This window comes from Bubalus kerabau, chromosome 14 (assembly GCF_029407905.1).
Source record: "Bubalus kerabau isolate K-KA32 ecotype Philippines breed swamp buffalo chromosome 14, PCC_UOA_SB_1v2, whole genome shotgun sequence".
NCBI lineage: Eukaryota > Metazoa > Chordata > Mammalia > Artiodactyla > Bovidae > Bubalus > Bubalus kerabau.
The window spans coordinates 63,917,570-63,935,220 of NC_073637.1; positions in this window are offsets into that span (position 1 = coordinate 63,917,570).

A 17,651-nucleotide genomic window follows, 5' to 3' on the forward strand; every position below is an offset into this window, starting at 1 on the left:
TTATGTATATTCACTTCTGTTTCCACATCTTATGGCCGCCCTGGTTCAAAAACTCCAAGAAATTGACTTTAAAAGAAACAAGTCACAACCTAAGTGAAAACTAGGCAAGGTATATGAACAAACAGTTGACAGAAAGGAAATACAAATGGCTCATAATTACATGAAAATATTTCTCAACTACATTCATAATAAGAGAATGCAATTGAAAACTATGAAATACCATTTTCACCCACTGCTGCTGCTAAGTTGCTTCAGTCGTGTCCGACTCTTAGCGACCCCATGGACTGCAGACCACCAGGCTCCTCCGTCCATGGGAACTAGACTGGCAAAAATCCAAAAGTTTGATCATATACTCTACTGGCAATTCTGGGGAAACAGGCACTCTCACACTGCCGGTGGTTGTATAAATTGGTACAACTCTTATAGACGGCATAGGTCCTCTGCGGCAGCCATCCCTCCTTCAGAGTCTATCCTACAGAAATCTCTGCACAGATGGGAATAACGAATGCTATTCTCTGGGGTGGTGTCTCAAATAAAAAGAGACTGGGAAAAACTCAAGTGTCCATCAGCAGGGGATTAGTTAAATAAATTCTGGTATATTCACAAAAGCAAATATTATGCAAATATCAAAAAAGACAATGCTGTTTTCTGTGTATTATAAAGATCTCAAATATATTAAGTGGGGAAAAGAAAATAACAAAGTGTAAAACAGTATCTATAGAACTGAGTAAAAAAGAACAGAAATAATAATATTTATTTTGTTTATGTTGTAAAAAAAAAAAAACTGGGAAAATACACCAAATCTAATAATAAAGGTTAGCTGTCAGCAGTGGGAACAAGGCTTTCCTCTGAATACTTTTTAATACTTTTATTTTTAACCATGAGAATGCATTTTCTATTAAAATTTAAATTAAAACCTGCTTCTGGACTATCTCCTCCCCCCTTTACCCCTACCACCACTGCCAGAGGTCCTTATTAAATCTTGCTTAAAGTAGGAAAAGAGCCTCATGGCTGTTTGCTCTGCTCCTGTCCAGTTCTGGCCCCTTTAAGTGGACCTGGGGCTCCTGCAGTTCCCTCTAAGAGTGCATGAAGAGCTGCTGGGAGCCCACCTAGCTCCAAAATTGGTTCCGCTCACTTCCTCTTTGCAGCCCTGCCACTCCTAGCTTTTAGCTTTTCCTTCTTTCCAGTCTGTACTCCCCTCCCAACTTCCCCTTTGGGCCTCCATCCTTGACAACCAGCCCTCTGGACGGATGACTCAGTTTGGGAGCTGCTGGCCTGACCCTCAGCACATCTCTAGATACTGGTCCTGGCATCTGCTGTCTGACTGTTGAGACCCCTTGGCCCCCAAGCTCACTTTAGCTCTGGGCTTCTCTGCCTGCCCAACTGACAGGGGAGGGTCTTGATCATCAGAGCACAGTTGCTCCCCAACACTGTACATATCTCCACATCACTGCTGCATGCCAGTCACAAGGCACAGCTCCCTACCTGGCTCTCCACTTCTCACTGTGTCTAAGAATGAAGTCTACACCTGAACCACAGGAACCAGACTCACCTCCTCTCCAGCCACTGCCTGACACACCATACCCCAGTCATGCTGGACTAAATTCTTCAAAACTGGCAAGTGCTTTCCTACCTCCACCCTTTGCTCTTCTTGCTCCTGGAATGCCCTTTCTTTGGCTAGGAAGTTTCATCTGTTTCCAGTACCTCTGTACATGAGTGCAGGTATATGACTTGCATTTCCCTGTGTGCTCAACGTGCAAGTCAATACAGGAGTATACTCAAACTGTTTTCTAGCAGCGTTTCTAATTACTGTCTCTCTTGCTTTGTTTTGAGCTCCCTGAGTGCAGGAACTGTGCATTGATAAGACCCTAAATCTAGACAACCACGAGGTGCAGAAATGTAATTCAAACTCCTGGAGAGACCTACTAGGAAGGAAGGATTTGGGGTAAAGAGCCGAAGACCATGGTTGGCTCAGGCTGGGTCTGGTGGAAGCCCTGGATTGATGCACTAGGCTGGGATGTCAGAGAGGCTACCACGGGAGCCAAAACGATGCAGGTGGGGGCAGAGAAGGGGAGAGAAAGTTCTCAGAAGGAGGGAAGAGGTGTAGGGTGTGGCTTCCGGGCAGACGAAAGGGCAGGTGTCCATTACTCCTACTCTGGCACTGGGAGACCAGGTGTGTCTCCTCCCTGTCTGAGTCTCATCCGTGACTCATTCCAACTCTTGCCTTGTCATTCAGCTTCCCGAATTTCAAGCCCTCTCCTCACCTGCGCGGGGTGTTGGCTAATTTGCCTGTCTAGAATCCCTTGCAGCTCCACCTGGTTTTAATGAATGGTCTTCTTTTCCTTTCGGGAACTAGGCCCTTTGACCTGAGCTGCCAATCACAGGCCCCGCCCCCCAGGGATGGCACCGTGGCCCAAGCTAAGCCAATCAGTTCCTTCCTAAGAATTGGCATCCTGGGGGAGGCACTCAGAGCTGCTGCATTGACGGCCCCTGTCTAGAGACCTCTAGAGTTCCCACTGGGCTCCCCAGAGCTGCCTGGTTCTTATCCTTCCTGTGGGCAGCCATTCCTTTCATTTGGGAGCCCACTTCGGGAGATGGTTCTGGATTTCTCCAGCACATGTGGTCACATCCTGCCTCCTAGCATTTTGTTCAGATCTGCCTTTTAGTATTTGTCACTGACTTGCATATAATTATGTGCCAACTCAGCTCCATTCATTCAACCTGTATTCACCATTATTCACACACTGATTATGTATGCCCAATAAATTCCTCTGTTTGTTCAAGTTAGAATTGTATTTTGTAGCTTGGAATCCCCAAAACCTGAACGAATATACTACCCGAGCCCCCGCAGAGCCAGGAGGAGGGCTGCTGCTGCCATGCGCCCACCCTCCTCTCTAGCCGTCGTCATGCATGACTCCGTCCCAGTGCTGGACCACCAGGAGGCCATCCTTGAGCTGTGTTGCTCATCACCATCCCTGCGTGTTTCTCCTGCCTCTCAGCTCCACTGTGAGCAGTGGAGTACACACACGGTAACTTTTACTCTCGGCCTCTAGGGGAGAGCTGAGCTCAGGCTGTGCAATCCATCCATAGGCTTCCTTCAGCTTATTTCCATGCTGGCCACCACTGACCCTTCCACCCAGAGAATCCCCTACTGCCATCAGGGCAGAACAGACGGACAAATACCAGACTGGGACCATGCCTTCCTAGAAGCCTTCATGACTTCCCCATGGCTACCAAGGTCCAACCCCCCACAGTGGGCCAGTGGGGCCCTTCTGCAGCTGTACTAGCCCCCGGGTAGAATAGTTCCTTCTATGGGTTGAGAGAATCTGTTCCAGGCCTCACTCCTTGCTTCTGATGGTTTGCAGGCAATCTTTGGTATTCCTTGGCTTGGGGACACATCATCCCAATCTCTACCTTCATCCTTTTTTTTTGGCCATACTATGAAGCATGTGGGATCTTAGTTCCCTGACCAAGAATCAAACCCATGCCTCCTGCAATGGAAGTGTGGAGTCCTCACCATTGGACCAATAGGGAAGTCCCTCTGTCTTCATCTTCAGGTGGTGTTCTTCCTGTGTGCTGATCTCTGTCCAAATCTCCCTTTTTTGGAAGGACACCAGTCATATTGGAATGACCTCATCTTAACTTGGTCATCTGCATAGACCCTATTCCCCAAAGAGGTCACATTCACAGGTACTAGGAGTTAGGACCTCATATCTTTTGAGGACACAATTCAACCCATAACACTAGCATATTCCATGCATGCTCTTCTCCCACCATTCTCCAGCATGCTGCTGTGTCCCTCCTGACCCCGCAGCTGTGAGCACACTCTGCACTTGGGTCCTGACTTGCCTGTTCCCTCAGCTGACTCCCTCCCTCCCTTCTCACTATACTGAGACCCAGCCAGGCCTGAGGTTTAGACCAAACCCCACCTCCCCGTCCCTCAGAAAAGCTTTCCTGATTTCCACCCATATGTGACCACTTCCTGCTCCAAACTCCTCGTGTTTTTGTTCAGATCCCTCTTTTAGTATTTGTCATAATCTGTCTCCTGCATTATTTGCCTATTTATTCATTCACTCTGCATTTGTTCAATATTAGTCAACATTTTTTGAGCATGTTATACATACCAGGCACTCTGCTAGGCTCTGGAAACTCAAAGTTCAAACAGAAAACTTACTCTTCAGGAGTTCCTACATGGGGCAATTAGCATGAACAGCAGTCACACCAGAACGAGGTATGGACTGCCAGGTGTGCAAAGGGCAGAGGGCACTCTGTGTTACAAGGCCACTAATTAATTGCATCTTAAGGTACAGTGAGCCTGTCACTTCCTAGGTGATCTTAGAGGCTCTTTGGCAAGACCATAGGTATGGAATCAGGCAGCACAGGTTTTAAATCCGGCCCTGCCACTTAGAGTTACCTGTAACTAGCCATGCCAGCTTCAATAATGTCATCCATAAAATGGGGTGCTAACAGTACAGACCGCACGAGGCTGCTCTGAGCACTTAGGAGTGATGAATATAAAATGCTTAGCATAGTGCCCGGTACTTCGTAGGTCCTCAGTAAATATCAGTTGGGCTTCCTGGTGGCTCACATGGCAAAGAATCTGCCTGCAATGCAGGAGAACTAGGTTCAATCCCTGGGTTGGGAAGATCCCCTGGAGAAGGGGAGGGCTACCCACTCCAGTATTCTTGCCTGGAGAATTCCATGGACAGAGGAGCCTGGTGGGCTACAGTCCACAGGGTCACAAAGAGTCGAACACGACTGAGCAGCTAACACACACAAACATCATTTATTCATGATGCTCGATCTCGAAGACTTGGTGCCTTTGGAGGTAGGGGTGGGAAGGGAGGAAGAACATCAAACGTCATGTGCAAAGGCATCAGGGCAGGCAGCACCGTGGGATCCTCAGTGAGGGTGAAGGGTGGTGTAGGGAACACAGGGAGAAGAAGATGGAAAGAGGGCAAGGCAAGGTGGAGAACCTGGTCTCCCTTGGGGCAAAGGTGGAGTCTTTCTCACTCTGTACCTTGTACCTTGGGCAAGCTATAATCCCTCATTTCAATGTTTATTAAAATGAATTCAGTGGTTGGATCCAATCCTCTCCAGGGCTATACTCACTTTTCAACTGAGAAACTGTGAGCCAGCAAAAAGAAGGAAAAATAAAAAAGAACTTCCACAAGTTTAGCCCAGAGAGATGCGTTTAGAACAGAGAGCTGCATATGGAGGCAGCCTCCTAGGGCTGCTCTCCAGCAGTGGGCGAGGCTGGGCACCCGGGTCCCGTGGCGGCCTAGACCCTCCACCTGCCCTCATGTTCCTGTCTGTGCCCTTGTGGGATCCGAGCAGCCTGGACAAGGGATGGGAAGTTGTATGAGAAACCAACTGTGCCACTGGACCCTCTTCTGGAATTCAGGCTCCTGCTCTGGCGGGGTCAGCTGAGGACACGTGGGAATGTCTCCTGGTTTTCCAGCTCTTACTCTTTACTTATCCTCCTTCTCAGGCCTCTTAACAATGCCATATAGCCAAGACAGGTGAGTCAAAAGTCCCCGGGGCCTATGGCAAGCAGCAATTATCCTCCCAGTCATGTTTTGTTGACACCTGCACACCCAGAAGTCTCATCCTGCAACACTCAAGCTGGTTTCTAACCACACCCCTTCCAACAGGACGGAATCACCTCTGCCAAGGTTACAGGATTTGCCAGAGGTCAGAGAGCAGGTTCTCCAGCGGGCAGGAAGACTCTGAGACCAAGCCACTCACACCCTGCCCTGGGTGGTGCGGTGACCTTTCAGGAGTTTGCTTCAAAACAAAGATACATACGAACAGGTCTTCAATCCTGATTTTAAAAGAAAGAAATCCCACTAAAACTTGAACTTGCCATGCAGTGTTTCCTGGTTTTTGATTCAGCAGGGCCCAGAACACTTAAATGCCCCATAGTAACAAGCCGAGTAACCAACACTTCCATAAGCACAGAGGTGCCAGCACTTTCCCCAGTGCCGTTCTCTAGTGAGGAGAAGGGGATGACAGAGGATGAGATGGTTGGATGGCATCACTGACTAAGTGGACATTAGTGTGAGCCAACGCTGGGAGATAGTGAAGGGCAGGGAAACCTGGCGTGCTGAGGTCCATGGGGTCACAAAGAGTCGGATGCAACTGAACGACTGAACAACAACTCTCTAGGCTACTCAAGGGCAGCCCTGCCCCCGACCATGCTGAGTTGGGCTGCCTGCTCTGTTGCCAACTGTGCCTTCTACGGAAAGTGAAAGTGACTCAGTTGTGTCCGATTCTTTGCGACCCCAAGGACTATACAGTCCATGGAATTCTCCAGGCAAGAATACTGGAGTGGGTAGCTGTTCCCTTCTCTAGGGAATCTTCCTAACCCAGGAATCGAACCCAGGTCTCCCTCATTGCAGGTGGATTCTTTACCATCTGAGCTGCCAAATGTCAAAACCCCAGCTCAGGAACAAGCTAGGAAAATAAGTTTTGCTGTTAGAGACTGAGGACCTGGATTCTAGTCTCCCCTGGGCCAAGTAATTAGCTCTGTGACCTTGGCCAAATTATTTAGCTGCTCAGAACTTTAGTTCCTTTCACTGTCGAGTGGACTTAATCATTCCTGCTGGGTTCAGCTCGTGGTGCAAGTGTGAGGACCAAACAGGAATAATATGTGGGAGAAGCTCTGTGAATGGGAAGAGCTTACACATGGCAGCTTTGTCATGAACTCCTGCTGGTCTCCCTGGCTAAGGAATGGGGTGCCCCTGAGATGTGAGAGTGAGCTGGGGGACTCTAGCCTTTTGAAACAGAACCCCCGGCGATCCCAGTCAGGGTGTCCCAGTGGATGGGCTTTTGTGTGCTGGATGGGGAAGCTGGAGTTCTGAGGTCAGATCTGAGTTCCCATCACACCTCTGCCCCTTAGCAGCGACAACTGCAAAGCCCTTACTCTCGTATAAACTCCGCTTGTCACCTGTAGTAGGGCCAGGTGTATATGATAGGTTAGGCTTGTAGAGGTTCTCAATGCAGGCTACACACTGGAGCCACCTGTGGGACTTGTAATAAATTCTGCTGCCCGGGACCCAACCCAGGCCAATGAACACACACCCTGGGGCGGGGGCCCAACTGCTGTTGGTTTTTGCAGCTCCCCAGGTGATTCCTGAGGTCAATCAGTAGGGAGGGTCTGTGGGCTGCAGGGTAGAATGTATCCACTGCCAATGCTAGGTCTGACGCCCCAGGCTGGCCCCTACTCAGCCGTGCCTCCCTCCCTTCCACCCAGTCCCTCCGAAGCTCAGCTCTGCCGGATAGTTGAGCAGGGCAAGAGGAAACCTGCAGCGGAGGCCGCAGTTTTGCACCACCCCTGCCCCCGGCCCAGCCAGCTGATGGCGGATGCACAGATCCTGTAGATATAGGCTCCTGACCCGGGCTGCTCTGCTGTTCTTTCTTCCCGCCCCATCTCAGCAACAGTGCAATCACTCTCTCCTCTCCACCTGCCCCCACATCCTCTCTTCTCTCATTCATTGCACATTTCTTGAGGACTTGCTGCATGTCAGACACCGTGGGAAGCGTTAAGAGTTTCAGACCCAGATAAAGTACTGGGATACCGGCCATGAGACGGAGCACGGAGCCAGTGAGGGAGATGGGTGGAGACTGGGGGAGCGCAGGGATCCAGGAGTCAAGCAGAGCTGGCTCCAGTCTGGATCCACAGAATGGCCCTGTTCACGTCACTTAGCCTCTCCGTGAGCCTTTAATCTACAAAATGGGGCTACTCTTCCCCTCCTTTCCAGGTTTGTTGTGAAAATCAAAATAAATGAGGGATGTAAAGAGCCTGCACACTGTAGGTGCCCAGTTATGACAAGAAAAGAGGCTGGTGTGGGGTGCCCCGGATGCCCGCAAAGCCCAGTGGGCTTCCTCTGTGTCCTCATTTCATCTCATCTCCCTGCCACTCCCTCTCCTTTGCCTTTTCTCCCCTTGAATCCTCTTTTCCCTTTCCTTGAACAACATAGGACATGACCACCGCCTCTCTTCTGTGAACACTTGCATAGTGCAATTGGCAAACCTTCATTGACTAGCTATTATATCTCTGCTTTCTATTTTTAAAGCACACGGCTAGAATTTATTACCCTGAACTGTTTTGTGAGTGTGCATGCCTGCTTGTACGTGTGCATCCTTGCCCAATGTGGCTGCCTGATCAGAGAGACAGGGTGGTTTTCTTTCCTGGGGCCAGAGCAGCTGCTGGGCAGCCTGAATTGGAGCCGCTGAGCCTCCTGGCTACTGTGGGGGTAGGGATGGTGGTGTCAGCCTGAGAAGGGAGGACAGAGGGGCTGGTCAGGGTGAAGGCCAGAGGCGTGGGGATTTGGAGCTCTGACTCAGCTCCCCTCGAGGCCTCTGCCTCTGTTCCTGGAGTGAGGCCATCACACAGGCCTGGCGCTGGCTCCCATCCGAGGCCCCACCAGCCCATTTTCCCTGATCACAAGGGAGCTCGCCCTTGGGGCTGAAGGCTGGGGCCTGCTTCCCAGTGACTGTCTGGATTATAGACTGTTGCTTGGGGTGCTCCCAAGTGGGCCTCACTGTACATCAACCCCACAGCCACTGTCCCCTCCCAGCTGCCTGACTTTGCTCCCTCCCAGCCCCACTGATATCACCCACACGGGCCGGCACAGGCCTGCTTGCTCAGCACACACCCCTGCCCCCTGCTCCTGCCCCACCCACCAGAGGCCCAGATTTCTGTGGAGGAGAAAAAGTAGCAGCACTTATTCACCAGGAAGCCATACAGGGAGCCTCACCTGCAGACTCCCAGGCCCTGGGATAAGTCTGCTGTGGGAGGAAGCTGATACTTATATAGAGGTTCAAACCCAAGGGCTGGGCTGAGAATCATTACACGTAAAAAGTCCCCCACAGCCTGCAGCTCACTTCTGAACTGCTGACTGGACACAGATCTTTGCTCCTTTACTCATTAAACTGCTTGTTGTTGTCTAGTCACTAAGTTGTGTCTGACTCTTTTTCGACCCCATGGACTGTAGCCCACTAGGTTCTTCTGTCCATGGGATTCTCCAGGCAAGAATACTGGAGTGGGTTGCCATTTCCTTCTCCAGGGAGTCTTCCAACCCAAGGTTGGAAACCACGTCTTCTGCTTGGCAGGTGGATTCTTTACCACTGAGCCACCAGGGAAGCTGCTTTAAACTGCTAATCCTTCCATAAAATATAACTCCACCTTGTTGACTCCCTTGTTCAAGATGGAGGACTGCAAAAACAAATATAGTAATCTCGGGAAATGACAATGTGCCATGCCTCAGGACTTAGGTTTATCTGTGGGAGACTCCCAGGCAAATCTATCCCTAAATGATAAACTAGACATGCTTCCAGAAACTTCTCAGCCTCAGACAGGCACAAAGAGATAGGGGTCCAGTTCACAGTCTGTCTCTTTTAAGAGTCATCAAGTGGGCTCTGAGCTCTTCAACCACAGAAAGCTATCTTTCTAGTAAGAAGATGGTGGAATTTTTTTTATCGCTGTTAGTAGTTGAAATAGGAGTGCTTTCTTTTTAAGACACATTTGGAAAATAATCATCTCGAGTAAAACCAAGGAGGTAAGAAGGAGTCTATCTCAGATTTTCAGGAGACACAATTTTTAGGACTGTTCTTCACTGAGATGTCACACTCATAGGACAGCACAATAAATAACGCGGACGGCCTTCTTGTGTCGGTGGGCCACCTAAGTGCTCATGTGGAGGAGGTCAGTACTTGGCCATCTCTCCAAGCTCCCAGAAGTCCTGCCCCTATCCTAGTTACTGTGTCTTCCATACCTGGCTCCTTGTGCCCTGCCTGAAGCTTCTTGGCGACCTTGGTCCTTTAATCTTTTCCTTCCTCACCTCATGCCCACTGTGATTACCTATCTCCCAAATGCTTTTCTGATTAGCCTGGATGTCCCCCATGGAGGCAGCAAGCTTCAGGAGGTCTGGAGCTAGTTGTCTGGCTCACGGCTGTGCCTCCAGTGCCGAGCTCAGAGCCTGGTAAACATCTAGCTGCTGAATGAGTGAGTTGAATGGCTTTAGCTCTGCATCCCAGTTCTGGTTTTCTGTGGATGTTCTGCTTCCACAGCCACCTTGATTTCAGGCACTTTGATTTATTTCCTGATCAGAGAAAGGGTAGAACTTGGGAGCAGCCCATCTCAAAGGACTAGTGTGAGGATTACAGGTGACCGTTTCTGGTGTGTTAGTACTTAAAGGATGTTAGAAAATCATATATACTTACTGTATTTAGAAGTCAACCCACTGGGAGCTGTTGCCACTGCTCATTTCAATGGTAGGATCCAGGCTGGGCTGCTGTGATAAAACGACCTCCAGACACAATGGCTTAGACAAAATAGAAATGTATTTGCCTGCAGGTCAGCAATCCAGAACTCTTAGGGAGACTCTACCATTTTTCTTGCACAGATTCCACCTCTGGCTCCAAAGCTGCTGTAGTTCTTTTGATCTCCCAGGTGATGGTAAGGAGGAATGGGAGACAAGGAAATGCTCACCCAATCAAGAGGACAGAAATCATTTTTGCTTATATCCCATTGGCCAAAACTCAGTCACATGACTATACCTAGCTGCAAGGGAAGCTGGGAAATGTAGTCTTTAGCTGAACATTCATGTTCCCGCCTAAAACTATTATTTTAAAAGAAGGGAAGGATAGATATCAGTGACTATCTAGGAGACTCTACCATAGCAAGGTTATAAACCTGGTGAGGTCAGAAATTCCGTGTGTTTTTTGCAGCTGCTCATGATATCCTGGGAAGTGTGATGCTGAACCCTGCCTGGCCTCACACCCGCTTGTTTCCACCATTCAATCAACAAGCCTAATTTATGCTCCAGTGAAACCTGAAATTGCAAGAAGGGGAAGAGACAAGTCAGTTTTCAAATAATAATCGCATGAACAGCAGTGGACTGTGGAAAAGAAGACAACCATTATTGGGAAGCCCAGGGCTTCTCAAAGTGTGGTCCATGGACGCACGCTATTCTGGGACATGTTTGTCACCAGTTTGCACGTGAGAGAAGTACAGAGATGGAGACTTTGGGAACTTCTGTAGCTATTTGACAGAACAGCTTCATATTGGTTGAATTTAATATTTAAAAAGTGGAGCTTGTATATCTTTCAAAATTTAACTGTCCTATTAATTTATTTTTATTGTATTTTATACAAATACTGCAGGTCCACTGCAGATGGTTTGACAAGCACTGGTTTAAGCCCCAGGAACTCTGTTAAACTTTCACACGTTACTTCATGTAGCTCTAAGGGAGGTGTTGCTAACTCCATTTTGCAGATGAGAAAATGGAGGCCTAGAGATGGCTAGAGACGGCAGAACTGGTCTGTGCAGTCCTGTTGGCTGAAGACCAGGAGCCCCCTCAGAGCTCTTGAGGACTGAAGGACTGGCTTTCAGGCCCCTGGGAACCCAGGCTGTCCAGGCAGTGACAGCCAGACCCAGCACTCTCTGGAGCATGCCCTGGGAACACAGAGGCAGTGCTAGGCATGAAAACAGGCTCACATGTGACATTATCCTAAAGGGCTGCCCATCTGCACATACAGGGCCTCTCGGAGAACAGACTGTGGCTGAGGGCACTGCCAGCAGGAGCTGGCATGAGGGAAAGGAAGGAGACAATGAACTATAGTCCCCACCTTGCCTCTGGCCTTGGATTCCCAAACAGCAAGCACAGTTCAAGACCACCGAGGGGGCTAATGAGAAACAGGTGCTTCAATGAGAAGCAGTGGCCTCGTGGCTCTCTTTCTGGCATGTGCAGTGATTTTGCTTTGGGGGATCTCACCCCGCCTCCTCCCTCCCTGGGTTTGGTTTCCCAGCTGCAGGACTTGTTCAGGAAGGAGCAGACGACCCAGTTCAAGCCAGGGAGACACAGGGAGGGTGGAGGTGAGGCTTTCCTTCTATGTTTCACACTGAGAGGGTGTCAGGCTGGAGCCCTCGTGGCCAGCTTGCCAACACAAGAGAGGAGTTGTTTGAGAATGTGAGGAACCCCAAGGAAGGCAGCTAAGAGCTGGAAAAGGGGACCCTAGGCCTTGCCAATATTATTTGAGACCCTAGATCCAGGGCGAGAAGAAGTGAGTGGAAGAGTGAAATGAGAAAGCCAATTGTTTTCTTTGTGCTTTGAAGGAGTTGTGTTTTTTGTAATTTATAATCTTCCTCTCATTCCTGGCCTCACCAAGGCTATACATCAGGCCTTGATAAGAAAAGGGACGTGTGGGAGTTGATAGGCTGGTGGGATTTGGGGATCTGAGTTCTCTCCCCATCCTCACTCCCAGGATCCCTCCAAATGCATTCCAGAAAGCTTTCGTGCTGGAGGCCTGCAGCCCAGCTATCCATCCATGGAAGGATACCAATCAGACTTATGCAGAGCCCCTTTCAAACCCACCCCACCTAATCTTCACGATGTGCCCAAGAAGACAGGTATTATAATCCCTGTACTACGGATGAGAAGACTGAGGCCAAGGAAATCCAAGACTGTGGCCCAGGCTCACAGAGCAGGACTCCTCATGTTTCTCCTCCCACATCCCTGCAGTCTCTGGGACTTCCTGATGTTCCAGAAGCTCATGCTAAGCGTGGGTCCCTCCTCCCTCCTCTGTCAGTTCATTCCTCGTAGAAGCTAATCTCAGCAAGGCAGTGCCCTGCTGAAATCCACTGCCCTCAAGCTAGAGCCCAGCCTCTTCGTCCCAGCCGCACAGAGCCACTCTTAGTCTACCAGGTGTGGAGTGAACACGCAGTCTCTTCCATTTGCTCTGCTCCCCTTCCTCTGGAGCCCCCCAGCCTGGATGCTCAAGCCCACCTATAAGCTCCCTTCCCCAGTTGAGGCCCCTTCCACAGCTGGGCTCTTGAACTCCAGGCTCTTGTGTATACCCGCCCCCGGGTCATCTCCATTTGGAGGCCCTGTGGTGAAGGTTATGGTGAAGACACCTTAACCCCAAGTCCCAAATGGGTTCATGGCTTCCCTCCTGCTCAAACCAGCTTGCCTCCTGAATCCCTGACACTGACCCCACCTCTCTGCATCCATCCACCCAGCAGCCCCAGGCAGAAACCTGGGAGTCACTTTCTCTCCTCCCTTTCTCTTAATCTTGTATCTTCTCAACTCCCTGGTCCCACGCACAATTCCTAGTCTGTACATATTGCCATCCCCTTGGCTCCAGTCATCAGCAGCACCTGAATTCTTGCAATAGCCCCTCACCCTAGCTGGGTCCCAGTCTTGTCCTTCCTGTCCATTCTACAGGCGTCTGTTGGTTCTGAAAGATGGCTTCAATAAGTTTCTTCCTTTGTATTATAAAACCCTTCAGTGGTTCCTCACTGTCCTGGCTCCTACTTACCTGCCTACCTTCATTTCTCCTTGCTGGTTTATTAAGTGCTGCTGCTGCCGCTAAGTCGTGTCCGACTCTGTGCGACCCCGTAGACGGCAGCCTACCAGGCTCCTCTGTCCTTGGGATTATCCAGGCAAGAACGCTGGAGTGGCTTGCCATTTCCTCCTCTAATGCATGAAAGTGAAAAGTGAAAGTGAAGTTACTCAGACATGTCTGACTCTTCGCGACCCCATGGACTGCAGCCTACCAGGCTCCTCCGTCCATGGGAGTTTCCAAGCAAGAGTACTGGAGTGGGGTGCCATTGCCTTCTCCACAAAGTGTTGCTAGGCTCCCTCTATCATAATCTGTGCTTCACCCCAAGGTACTTCCCATGTTTGCCTGGCCAAGCTCTAGGGCTTGGCTCGCTTGCTGCCTCCTTCAGGAAGCCTTCCCTGAGCACGCGGAGGTGGGCAGCTCCCCTCACGCACACCCCACTGTGCTCCCTGCTCTGCAACTGTGGGGAATGGATCACTGTGTGTTTCCTTGTCCACCTCTTCTTAGTTTAAAATAGGGAGCTCCTTAAAGGCTGGATTATTCACTGGTGGTGTGTTTAGCTTCTAGCTCCAAGTCCAGTTCAGAGAAGATGCTCCCCTCATGTGCTTTATTGAATGAATGAATGAATGATCCTGATGCTGGGGTTCCCAAACTGCAGGGCCACCTGAGGGTGCTGTGGGTGGGGGGAGGTTTGGGGGTCTCCTCCACCTGGGGGACCAGGTAGTTGAGAAGGTACAGGATTCCTTCATTGCTCTTATTTGTGGCTCTGGGCTGACTCACCTTAGGATGGATTGTTTTATGGGACACCAGGGCCCCACTTAGGGAGAGTCCTTGGCCGGGAGGGCTGGGGGCAGACCCAGGCAGTGGTGAGGGAGAGCAGTTGGAGGGGTCAGCAGGTTCAGAGCAGGCTTGGGTGGACCGGGTAGAGGGAAACTAGAGATAAAGGGAAGCCCAGCTCAGACACCCCCAGAGACTTCACTGCTCGAACACAAGTGCAAGGCAGAGCCTCGGGTCCTGAGAAGTCCTGGGGAGTGGGCACCAGGCTGGAGCAGGCCCATCTGTCCTCCTCGACCAGGTCCGCAGGCTGGCTGGAGCAGGCCCTGCCCTGGAGGTAAGAGCTCAGTGTCAGGAATGGGGGTTGCACACCTGGGAGCCAGGCTGCCTGATCCTGTGGGTCAGCTTCCTCCCTGCCCCCCAGCCTTTGCCTGCTTCTCAGGACCATGGCTGCCACACCATGACCTGGTCAGCTTTGCTCAGAGGTCTGAGACAGAAATTAGGGCGACCGCTTAGTGGACGCTGTGTGCCAAGCACTCTCCTTGGCGTCTGAGTGTTTGTAACAGAGTCCATGTGATCTCAGTCATCGAGCCAACACAGATGTTGCCAGGATTGTGACTGTCCTTTGTAGGTGCTCGTCCAAGGCCACCTGTCTGGGGCAGGCTGGGTCTGTCTGACCCCACAAGGCATGCTCGTCTTCCAGCCCAGAGTCGCTTCTGTAGCTCCGCCCTTCCCCAGAGACCAGGGCCTCTACAAAATCTGGAGCCAGCCTTCTCCCTCCTCAGGGAATTCCACAGCCCACCCCCCCCCTCCTCCCCCACTTGCCCCACACTATGGCTCTTTGCCAAAACAGAGCTTCAGTCCAGCCTATCCTGTGCAGGGCAAGGATGGATAGACGCGCCATCCTATAGCTTGACGTGGCTACCACGTGCCGTCGCTACCATCCCAGGACACAGAGCAGTCTCCCCAGAGATTCCAGCTTTGCCTTCTTTGTGAAGGCCACACATGCTCCCAGAACAGCAGGAATTTCTGAACTGAGGCCTGCACCTCCTTTTTTTCCTATGAAAGATAGACCCCGTATGTACGCTTAGTTCCAGACCTTGTTATTAAAAAGAGGTTTGAATCCTTATGAGTTTGAGGGCTGTGCAACCCCAGGCAGGTGACTTGACCTCTCTGATCCTGTTTGCAGAGTTTTTAAAAATGGTAACACAGCTCAAGGGGCCCGTGATGAGGGTTAAAAGCGGCTGTGCATGGAAAGCCCCGAACAGTCCTGGCGGTCAGTAGGTAGGTGCTTCATCCGTGGTGGCCCTCACAGTTCTGACTGTTGGCTACAGTGCCTCTGCCTACCTCTTGAGAGTTGCATGCTCCTGGCACAGGCACTACTTTCTCTTCTTGGCTTGCCTCTCCTTTCTCTTTTTAAGGGCATTCGTGCAGCAGCCGGCTACAGCTCCCGCTCAGCTCAGACCCTCTGGGAGTCCTGAGATCCTGCCAGCAATCATGGCCCCAACCAACCTGGCTTCTCTGCTGACATTCCTGTGAACCGTAGTCAGGATCTGCCCCAAGGTCTGCTGGGGTGTGTCCGCGCCGGGAGGGAGGAGGGGGAGGCGAGCAGCAGCTGCTCCTTTGTTCGCCAGCCACCCGGGCGAGTGAGCCAGGGCACAGCCTGTCCAGGCCAAGAGTAGGAAACAGGTGGACTCTGCGGAGGCCCAGACAGGGCAGTGGGACGTGAGGAGGCCCACGTCTGAGCCACGGGGAGGTGTGCGGCGAAATGGAAAGGGCTCCCTTCTGAGTTCCCAGGCTGTGGCGTCTCAGGCCCTCAGCTGGGTTTCAGGTTGCTGTGGGGCAAGGCAATGAGCTGACTCATGTAAGTGCGTACTAAAAGCTGTTTAGTCACTGCCTCTCTGTTAGGGTACAGGATAAGTTGCTGTAACAAAAGGATATCCCCCCACCCCAAAGACAACAGAATACAGGAGGCAGGATTGTAATACTTCCTCCCAGGACAGTCTGGGGGCTCCCCGCAGACAGGCTGGCTTTGCCGTGGGTGGTTTATTTGTGAATGCAGTTTTCTTCCATCTTGTGGTTCCACCACCTCCAAAGACAGATGTTCTAAACCTGGGATCTGCAAACAGCTGGTCAGAACTCAGGGGCTCTCTGAGCTTGCGTGGGCAAAAATGACATTCTGATTTATACCAAGATCCATTGAATACTTGAAAGGTAGCACTTCTTCCTATTCTGACAAGAAGCCTAACAGGAGTATTGGCAGGTATAGTATCTGCAACAAGTAAATGTGACGGGAAGATATCTGTGATTTCTGTTGTGAATCAGTGTTTATGCTCATGATTATTACTTTGAAAACTCAGTAGCTATCAGACCCATTGTTAGATTATTCTTTAATGTGTTAATAAGAAGTATGTACCTACTCTTAGAGTGTAACTTTTTACTATTTTTGTGATATTTCATTGCAGTCGTTTTTCTTGGCCATCTTCTGATTTTATTGCATGAATTTAAGAACACTATTCAGCGAAGAGTCCGCAGGTTTCACTAGACGGCCAGAGGGGGCCCAAGACAGGCCGAGCCAAGAAGCCTCGGCTCACGTGTTGCTCCCTGTGCTGGTTGAAGCTGAATCGACATTCTGGCAGGGGAAAGGGTACAGGTGCAGGCAAACAAATTCCTTCCGGGTCAGTGGTGTGGAACTTGCACACTTCACTTCCGTCACCTGCTGCTGGCAGAACTCAGTCACGTAGCTGCCGCTGGCTGCCAGGGTGGCTGAGATACAGGGTGCTCCCCGGGCAAGGACGGACCCAGCCAGACTCTATAGTTATGGAAGGAAAGGATCCATTTGGGGGGCCAAATAGTGATCTGTCACCATCTCCAACAACTCTTCTTCCCTCCTGGAAGAACCCAGCACCTTTCCACTGTCCCTCTTTCTTGCTTCACAGCGCCACCTCTTACCAGCCCTCATCTGCTTCTTCCTGCATCCTCGACTCCCCTATCTTCTCTCATTTTGTATAAGGGTCTAGGACCTCATCCTTCTTTCCCAACATTATGGGTGCTCCTATCTGAGGCTGACATTCCCATGTGCCCCAGATCCCAACCCCTCTCATGGACTCAAGCCCACCCCTCCCCCGATTCTATTGTTTCTCTCCTGTACCATTGATTCCCCCACCTCTATTGAATCATCCCCACCAACAAGGAACCACTTTCCCATTATCAGAACCCTTGTCTTGACCCCAATTCCCTCACCAGCCTTTGTCTCTTTCTTGTCCCCACCCCCCTCACCCCCAAACTCCTCAGGATGGTGGTCTGTGCTTGCTGTCCACAGTTCCTCTCCTCTCTTCTGCTGCCCTCTTAGATCAGCCCATCAGTTTCCCAACCCCATCACTCCACAGAAGCTTCTGTTGGCAAAGGTCTTCACGTCAGTAACCCAGTCATCACTGCTTCCATCTACCTAACCCACCGGCAGCTTCAGACCCAAGGATCACTCCCTCCACCTGGAGACACCACATTGTCCTGGGTCCTGTTACCCTCCC